At 38.7% G+C, this 9,642-nt stretch overlaps 1 long non-coding RNA gene across 1 annotated transcript in view; it reads right to left on the bottom strand.

The window, feature by feature from the left end:
• Positions 1 to 605: 605 nt before the first annotated feature.
• Positions 606 to 9,642, bottom strand: part of LOC128113493 (uncharacterized) — a 129,113-nt gene continuing 120,076 nt past the window's right edge. The window contains exons 6-7 of the long non-coding RNA XR_008219498.1: positions 6,422 to 6,502; positions 606 to 4,973 (exon numbers count right to left, since the gene is read on the bottom strand). This is a non-coding gene — a long non-coding RNA (uncharacterized LOC128113493). The remainder of the gene's footprint in view (positions 4,974 to 6,421; positions 6,503 to 9,642) is intronic.

Below are 9,642 nucleotides of genomic sequence, written 5' to 3'. Positions count from 1 at the left end.
AAATCTTTGAAGCCATAAGATGGTGCTTAAATGAACCTAATTGATGGAACTGAGGTAAAGCTCTAGGCCTCAGTGAGATATGTAGACTATGAATAAGACACTCAGGAAATATCCATCTGAACATTGATGTGCAATGGGTAGTCTTCAAAAGGCCATTTCGTCTCTCTGAGTTCAGTTTTCCCAATCAGTAAAATGAGAAGTCTAAATAGCTGCTCTCTAAGCAGCTTACTACCTGTAAGGCTGCTTGATTCTGTGATTCCAAAGCAGGTCTATGGGATCTATAATGCATCACATATTTTCTCCATAGGATTTTCTTGGAAGTTCAACTCGGTGTTCTCTTCCCTAACCCTGTTTATGTATTCAGAGTTAGTTCTGATTCATTCACACATGCCTGACTTTTTACTGAAAGAGCTCTCCTTACCATTAAGCGGAGATTTTAGGTACTCTTTCCACTGAGTCACCCAGAAACATTTTGCTGTTCTTTGATTACTAGAAACAGATATATGGATAAATCTCAGTGCACATGCTGAAACATCCCACCTTACATGTAAGTTGTCACACAGGAGAGGTGTTTTTTTTTAATAACCATTTTATTTCTTCTTTGATACAAACTGAATAATTGAATTTTAACACAAATTTCTCTTGGGTATGACATATTTATACAAGAGAGAATCTGGCATAGAATTAAGGCAAACAAATCAAAGCCAGCTAAAATCAAGAAAATAAATTGTTTTTTAATTTAGCAGAATATAAGCACATTAGATTTAGAGGAGGAAGAGAAGTAAATAGTTATAGAAAAGGCGGTATAATGGAATGGCTAGCAGTCTTTTAACTACACAAGTCAGAAGAGCCAACATGATGGAAATTAGACCAAAAGAAAACTGAGATCTGGTATTAAACACTATCATATTTGTTCCACTCACAAATTTTCTCATGATTGAACTTTCATCTATAGACATGGATTAAAAAACAGAAAAATTACATGAAAATAAATCAGACAATCCTACTGAGCTACTTCTAGAGGGACACCTGAGGAAAAGCTTAGGGAGGCATTTGCAATATAAACCAAGAACAATGAAATACAAGAAAATACATGTTAAAGTTAATTTGAGTTTGCAACTCAGAAAAGAAGACATTAGGACTGTCTATTGCTTCTTTTGCTGACCAGATGAATTTTAATACTGTTTTACTTGATGTGTTAAGCTATTTACTTTTTGCAACTAAAGACACCTGCACTATAAGGAAAATGTCCTGATGAATTGCATGCCACTAGCATGAGATGGGAGAAGCTGTTGGTTGGAAACTGACCCGGGGAGGTCACACAGTAGAGATCTGCTCTCTCTTAGAGAATGATATGAAACTGCTGGCATGTGAGAGCAACTAAGACAAAAGTAGAGCTTTGGTTCATCTAGAAGACGAAACTGTAGCTGAAGATGTTCTATACAGCCTGTTCTAACATAAGGTTCACAGGGGAGAGTATCCATGTGGAAACCAACAAGAAAGCTTCCTCTTCACACCTGCCCATTTTCCTGTTCTTCACGTGTTTCAATATTGCTGAATTTTCACAGTCTGACATGGGAAGAGAAAATGACCAAGAGAGGAAAGCAAGAGAGAAGGAGGGAGGGAAAAAGGGAGGGAGGGAGGGAGGAAGGAAGGAAGGAAGGAAGGAAGGAAGGAAGGAAGGAAGAAAGGAAGGAAGGAAGGAAGAAAGAAAGAAAGAAAGAATCCCCAGAATTCAGGAACTATAGATAAGAATAGATGAATGTCAAAGCCTCTTTCAGAAGCCTGTACTTCCTCTTTAATGTATACTATTATCCTTGGATGTGGGGCATACATGGGCGCAAAGAGGGTGCCGAGAGAAATTTAGATAAACAGAGCTTAAGCTTTAAGCTGTTTACGCAGAGAGTGGATACAAATGGTACCAGAGGAAGTTAGTTTAAGCTGTTTGTGCAGAGAATAAATACAAAGGATGGCTAAGAGGAAGTTAGCTTGGGTTGTTTGTGTGGAGATTAGAGACGAATGGTGAGGAAGGAAGTTAGCTCAAGGTGTTTATGCCAAAAACATGAGATGATGTCAGGGCATAAACAACTTGTAAATAGGGTGACCTTTAAAATGATTGGTTGGTTCCTTCACCCCCTCCTAGGGTCCTGAGGTTTTCTGGTATAAAAGAGGCTTACTGCCTATCAACAAAGGAGTTCTTGTTTGACTTGACTCCCCGCTGTGTCTGATTGTCTCCTGGTAAGAGGGAGGCTGGGGAACGGGCCAGCGCACTTACCTTTCTTCGGTTCCAGGCCACCTCTTCACAGGTGACCTAAATTCCTGGTGGGGCAGGTCCCTACACCTGGACTCCCCTTTGTTTCTTTTGACCTTTTGTCTTAAATCAGTACCTTTTCTTGAGGCCAGAGAGATAGCTCAGTGGTTCATAACCAGATGGTTATGTTCAGTTCCAGGGGATCTGACACCCTCTTTTTGTCTATGCTATGTGTTTATATACATCCAGACAAAACACTCATACAAATAAAAACAAAGAATCTTTAAAAACACACCTTTTCTTAGTAAATCTAAGCTTTAAAAAAAAAAAGAAATAGAAGGGAAGGAAGAAGAGCAAGGAAAAGGAAAGAAAATTTAAAAAGAAACAAAGGTGATGTTCTTTCTTCATGTAGAAGGCACTGGTGATGTAAGCCTACTGTCCAGGTTGCTATTAGTGTCCTTGCTTCCTCTTAGCGGTGGACCAGGCAAGTCAACACAGTGAGTTAATAATTGCTGTTACTCTTTGGAAAGCATGAATTAAGTATAACTGTACTCTATATTTAGAATTTGACACTAAAAGTTACACCAAGACAAGGAGTCAGTCTAACAGCGAAGGTGAGCAGATCTCTCAGCTTGCAGTGACTATCCATCAAGACAGTTCACAACCGCCCAGAGTTGCTGGGCTAAGCGCAGCAGCCACAGCTGCCTAAGTGATGCTTACAATTTACTGCAGTGATTAGTTGGTCAATTGACCAGCTATGTACAAAGACATGGCCAACATCTGCACAAGCCAAAAATAAAAAGAAAGAAAAGGAAACTAACAAGAGAAATTAGGCTTTAGGTGAAAAATGGTGTCCCAATTTGTAAGAAAATGTTCTCAATTTCACTTTATCTGTATAAAGCCTGGTTGATGCAGTCTCAAAATATTTGGGGCTAAGAAGATTCATCCTGGTATAGCAGATAAAACAGATTTAAAACAAATCAAATATATCTAGCTTCTCATTTTGGCTAAGTCACTTAGTTGTGTGATCTTAGACAAATTATTTAATCTACCTGAGCCTCAGTTTCCTTTCCATGTAAAGAGAAACAATAATACAATCATAAGCATGTAAAGTTAAAGAGAGGGATAATCTTGGGATGGGGAGATGGCTCAGTGTGTAAAACACTGGCAGGGCAAGCATGGGTTCAGTTTCTAGCACTTGCTTATAAAAAGCTACACCTGATGGCACACTATGGCAGTCTTAGTGCTGGGAACACAGAGACCGGAGGATACCTGAGGATCACTGGCCAGACAGCCTTGCTGAGTCAGGGAGCCCTAAATCCCAATGAGAAATATGCTGGCCAGTCACTCTGTGGAAAAACTCTACAGGTTGACCTCTGCTTTCCACACACATTGTACACATGTACACATGTGTGCATGTATCCACATTTACATAAACAGATGATAGATAGATAGATAGATAGATAGATAGATAGATAGATAGATAGATGGATGATAGATAGATGATAGATAATGGATAAATAGATAATGGATAGATATTAATAAATGTGGTAATATTGATAATCATTTTTGGATTCTCTCATTATGATGATGCCATTAGCGCTTTCACAGACTTAAAGGCTGTTCTAATGTTTTTCATTTGATTTTTTCCCTAGTGTTACAGTAGTAGGGAGAAAAAGAAAATGAAAATAGCTGAGATCCAGTATTTCATGACTTCTCTAAGATTGCTATTTGGTTAACTTACATTTTAGTTTTCAGGTTCTTATTCTAACTATCCCAAACTAGAAGTTTTCTAACCCACATTCAGTCTTCATTGATGGTAGGACGAAAGACAGTGAGAAGGTACTTTGATCTTTTTACTCAGGGTCCCAATGCAAAGCACGACCTGAAGTAAGAAACACAGTGCTGCTCGTCCTTATGAGTCTACCATACTCTTGATCCAAACTACTGTTAAGTGGAGTTAGGGAACAACTTCAATTTCCACTTAATGGCAGTGCTGGCTTCCCCAGTGAAGTAAGCATAACATCAGGCAGCTGGTGCTTTTAGCAGCCTCTGAGTAAAAGGGAGGCTCTCTTGAGCATGTGGGCAGGAGAACAGGAGTGGGCAGAATGACCTCAACAGTGGTTTACAAAGAGGGAGAAATTCAAAAGGGTGGTTATGTCACATCAAGTCCCCTTTCCAAGGAGACAGAAAATGAAATCAAATAGTCCAAAAGGGGAGGAGTGACTCATGGTGACCTCTCTTTGACAATGGGAACAAAGGATGTGTCCTGGGAGGGTGGGATTGTCCAAGGGAATTTGTCTGGTAGTAAAAAGAGAGCAGGAACTAGCCTGATGCTTAGGATATGAGACAAATGCAATGAACCTGGCAAGTGAGCCGCATGCTGCTGGAGAGAGAGAGAGCTCAGTGGTGAACTAGAAAACCGGAGCCATCGTGTGATGTGTGACTGGACCAGCATCAATTCAAGGACATATGGGAGCGTTGCCCAGAGAGCTGTGAAAGGAGTCTGGGAGCAGAAAAAAAAAAAAAGAAAAGAAAAGAAAACCACAGTACACAAAGGTGCCTTGTTCCTCTTTCCAAAAACTGGAGGGTGGCATGCACAGCTAGCTCAGTGCCCAACACGGGCAGATGAGATGAGGCTAGGCCAGGACAGTCTCCAATTCAGCTACACATGGCCGACTTGTGCATCCAGGGGCTTCTTAGACTTTTCTGTTCCGTGGTTCTGTAACGGTGAGGAAAAAAGAAACATTTCACTCTGTAATCACATACCGAAATTTAGAACATTAGGCCACATAGTTTATGTTAACTTTGGAGTCTCTTTGGATGCTATTTGGCCACTCAGGATGGAAAAAAAAAAGACACTTCAAACCCACGATGCATAATGAAGCATAACTCGATGCCTTCCAAACACACTGAACAAGAACACCATCATAACATAATGGAAGCATGCCCTTACCAGTGTAGAGTCAGTAGGAAGCTATTTGGAAGTTCAAACTGGAAGGAAATTTCTTCTTGCTTTCAAAAAATACTGTACCTAAACTCCACTGTCTTTCCAGTGAAATGAGAAAAACTTTAATTTGTAAAGCTGAATTTTTAAAAAAATTATGTAAGAATTTTTGTATTTACATAATTGTTTTTTATGTTCTCCAAAGCAATAACGCTGGGACATGCTATGCTAAGCCACAATTCTCCCTAGACTGTCAATCATTTCTTCTCCAGTCACAAGCCTTCCCTGAGAACCTGTGTCATCTACAGCCTGGGGAAATACAGCCCTGTTGGCTTTGTGGTCTTGCATAGGTCACTGGGTCTAAAGCCCATAAATGCAAAAGTCTGCAGAGAATTAAATTAAGAAAGATAGATTTACAAATATACTTCATTTCACAATCTGCTTACTGGGGAAACCCAGACTACGTTATGGGAAGTGGGAAGTCTTATTTTAACTGATTCTAATTGCTGATACACGTGTGTGTGTGTGTGTGTGTGTGTGTGTGTGTGTGTGTGTGTGTGTGTGTGTGTGTTAACAAAAACTCCCACAAAAAAACTTGGCATTTAAAAGTTGAATTTTATATAGATTTGGACCAATAAATCTATAACTATGCTAATTTTCCCTATGATTGAACTACTAAATAACAAAGAATAGATTAATTTTAAAGAAAAATGTATTTACTAAAACTCGCTATCTTTCAAAATCGTGTAAAATTTTCATTGTACAAATGTATCCTTATTTGCTATAAAATTACATGATATTTTAATGTAACTAACTAAAACGTACTAACTTCAGTCCAAGATCATCAAGTAAGATGAAGGCAATCTTCATCGACTTGTCCTGTGTTTTTTTTTGGTATTCCATCTTACCAAAGGTACAACCCAGAAAAGCTCCTTGAAATGTCAGGGAAACAATGGTGAGAGAGAGGCAGGAAGAAAGGGAAAATGAAATGGGGGCTGTGAACCAGACTATACCAGGAAATTACAGCTCCATCTTGCAAGATTGGCCACATAGCTGCCATTGCCTGCTGTGTTCTACAGGTAAGCTATTAACTCAAAGTCCAAGGGAGAAAATGTCACCTTGTGCTTTGTTTGTCACGGTCTCTATTAGCCACAGGTAGGAGAAAAAGGAAAAGGCATCATTGATTTTGGTGAAATCGTACATTTAACAATCAAAAAGCTCACTGTATCAATCCAAATCCAAGTGGCCTCATTCTTCTATTCGTTCTGAGGTGACTCTGGGACTGAAAGCAACCGAGATAAGACCTGCAGTGTACAAAAGGGGAGGGTCAGGTCAAGAAAAAAAGAAAAGCAAGAAAGCAATACTCTTCTGATTTCTACGTTTTATATCAGAGGAGGCTGCAGAGAAACCAACAATCCCTAGAACTGTTCTTAGAACTGTGTCACTTTAGAAATAGTCTGTCAATCAACAAAAATTTTATTTGATAAGATAATTGAACAATAGTGTAAATAGCATGTCTACAGTGTCATGTTGATCTCATCTGTGATGAGTTTGAGTATATTGGGATGCCCAGCATTTCCCTCATAGACCTTCAGCCAGATTGGGAAAACAAATACTTCATTACAACTTACAGTGATAAAATGGTGGAAATAATCATAGCACTCTTTGAATGATCAAAGAGAAGAATAAAGTGTCGACACCCCCAGGGACACTATAAACCATAGTTAATTGACTTTTTTCACAGTATGAATTAGCATGCATCATTTTATATTTTGTGAGAATACTAATAAGTTTTGGTTATTTTCATGATCAAGCTATTGTGTTTGACAGAAAATATTAGTTCTTTATAGAGATCCACTTGACAGTCATATGACATTTGGCTGGATTTATCACAAACAACTCTGTCACCCACAGAAAGAAAGGACTCTTGGGAGATGATGAGGCCCTCTGGTGTCAGAGTTCTATTTGTCCTTTTACAGCCTAGTTAGAATGTCTCTGAAGATCTATTAATTTAAAATCTTTCACCTCAAAGTAATCTTGGTCTTATAGTCTCAGATAACTGAACCCTTCTGGAACATTACAGACTTTATAATAACATTTGTGTGTGAGCAGAGTGAGTTTCTACCTCACTGTTTTCAATAGAAAATCAGGAGAAAGAAAGGTTCATCCAATCTTTCAAGGAGTTTTAAAAGTACCCTTGTGCTATGGGATGTTAGTCTGTAGACTGTGAATATGTGTTGCTCTGGTTGATAAATAAAATGCTGACTGGCCAGTAACCAGGCAGGAAGTATAGGTGGGGCAAGCAGATGAGGAGAATTCTGGGAAGAGGAAGGCTGAGTCAGGAGTCGTCAGCCAGACATAGAGGAAGCAAGATGACAAGGCAGAACTGAGAAAACCTACCAAGCCACGTGGCTAAACATAGATAAGAATTATGGGTTAATTTAAGTGTAAGAGCTAGTCAGTAACAAACCTGAGCTAATGGCCAAGCAGCTATAATTAATATAAATCTCTGTGTGTTTACTTGGGAGACACAAGTGGGAGAGATTTGTCCCAACTGCCAGCAGGCTGGGACACAGGAAAGCTTTCAACTATACCCTTGCAGACCTCATAAAAATAAAAAACCTTCTAGACAGCAAAGGAAACAATCAGTCAATTGAGTGAAGAGGAAACCCACTGAGTGGTTGAATCGTTGCCAATTATACATCTGATACAGAATCAATATTCAGAATACATAAAGAGCTCAAAAATCAAAAAGAGTCAAGAAATAAAAAGAAACCCAATTTTAAAAAGGGAGGGGGACATGGACCTGAGAGAGATTACTCAAAAGAAGAAATAAAATTGTCTAAAAAATATCTCAAAGAGTGCTCAGCTCAGCATCCTTCACTGCTAGGGAAACACAAATGAAAACCACTTTGAGATTTCATCTTACCACAATGAGAAGGGCTAAGATCAAGAAAACAACTGAATGACAAGTCCTGGAGACTATCATTTAGGCTTGGTGGGACTGTAAACTAGCTACTCTGGAAATCAATGTAAAGAATTTTCAAAAATCTAAAAAACAAAAAACAAAAAACAAACAATCACCCGACTCAGCTATGATACTCCTTAGCAAATGCTCAAAAGACTCAGCATCCTCCTCCACAGATACTCGCTCCATGTGTTTACTGCTGCTCCAGTAACAGTAGTTAGGAAATGGAAACAGTCTAAATGTCCCTCAACTGACAAAGGAATCATGAAAATGTGACACATGTACACAATGGGATTCTATTCATCTGTAAAGAAAAACGAAATCATGGAATCTTGAGGTAAATGGTTGAAACTAGAAATTATTATATTGAGAGAAGGAACCCAGACCCAGAAAGACAAATACCACATGTTTTCTCTTATTTGTGGTTTTTAGTTTCTAATTTTTAAATGTGAGTAACCATGGAAATCAGGGAAGTAAAAAGGGACCGTGGCAGGAGGGGTGGGAAAGGGACTCCAGAGGAGGCGACAGAAGGAGAAACGGAAAAAAATAGAGAAGAGGATCTGACTGGGGAGGGTGGAGGGAGTCCAGGACAAAGGGAACAAGACCCAAAATAAAAAGTTATTAACAAAATAAAAATGAAAAATAAATGTACCTTTGCCATAGCAACCAAATGCAATCAGCGATCCTAGATTGAGCACGTGATATTTAATATACTATAGAGAATATTTTATGGGTGTTTAAGAAAATATGTATATAGACTATGTGTTAGAAATGACTACACACATATTAAATTCCTGGAGTATGAAAATGTTATGACAGAATACAGGAAAATATTCTCATGGAATATGCCTTAAGTTGTTGAGGGTTCATTAAATCATAATGTCATTTACAGTTTCAGTCAAACAGTTTTGCTTATGATATCTGAAATATAAATATTCCTCAAAGCTCATCTTGATCCTTTAAGAGAAATTAGATCTGGGGCCAATAGCAGCAGAACATTAGAACAGAAATTTAGTGAAAAGTTTTCACTAAACATTAAAGAACAGAGCCCCTGGGCTAATATTTTGGACTTTCTGACAGAGGTAAGAAGGTGGAGGGATAGGGATGCAGAGATTTGTAACAGAGTCCATGAGATGCTTAAACTCTGCCCTTGGCCTTTGATTACGGATAATCTAAACACCACACCAGGGGACAAGGAGGGCAAAGTTCAGTGTTACTTCTGTGCTGAAAGAGGAGAACTTAAAGGGTCCTTGAGAACTTGTAGACAATGACAAGAAAGTGTGCCTGAAGTGAAGACTTGGAAAGTACAGCAATGTTTTCTTTTTTTGCCAATTGCAGAGAGACAGAGACAGATAGACTGACAGACAGAGATATCCCATTAATTGCCCTGACTTTCTTATTACAAAGAACTCTGGCTCCAAACACTTGTTCTTTGGTTCATAAATATAAAATTTTACCTGAAGGTTTTATCAGCAT

This window comes from Peromyscus californicus, unplaced genomic scaffold, assembly GCF_007827085.1.
Source record: "Peromyscus californicus insignis strain IS unplaced genomic scaffold, ASM782708v3 Scaffold_18__1_contigs__length_77618521, whole genome shotgun sequence".
Lineage (NCBI taxonomy): Eukaryota > Metazoa > Chordata > Mammalia > Rodentia > Cricetidae > Peromyscus > Peromyscus californicus.
This window is presented reverse-complemented; position numbering and strand designations above follow the sequence as displayed.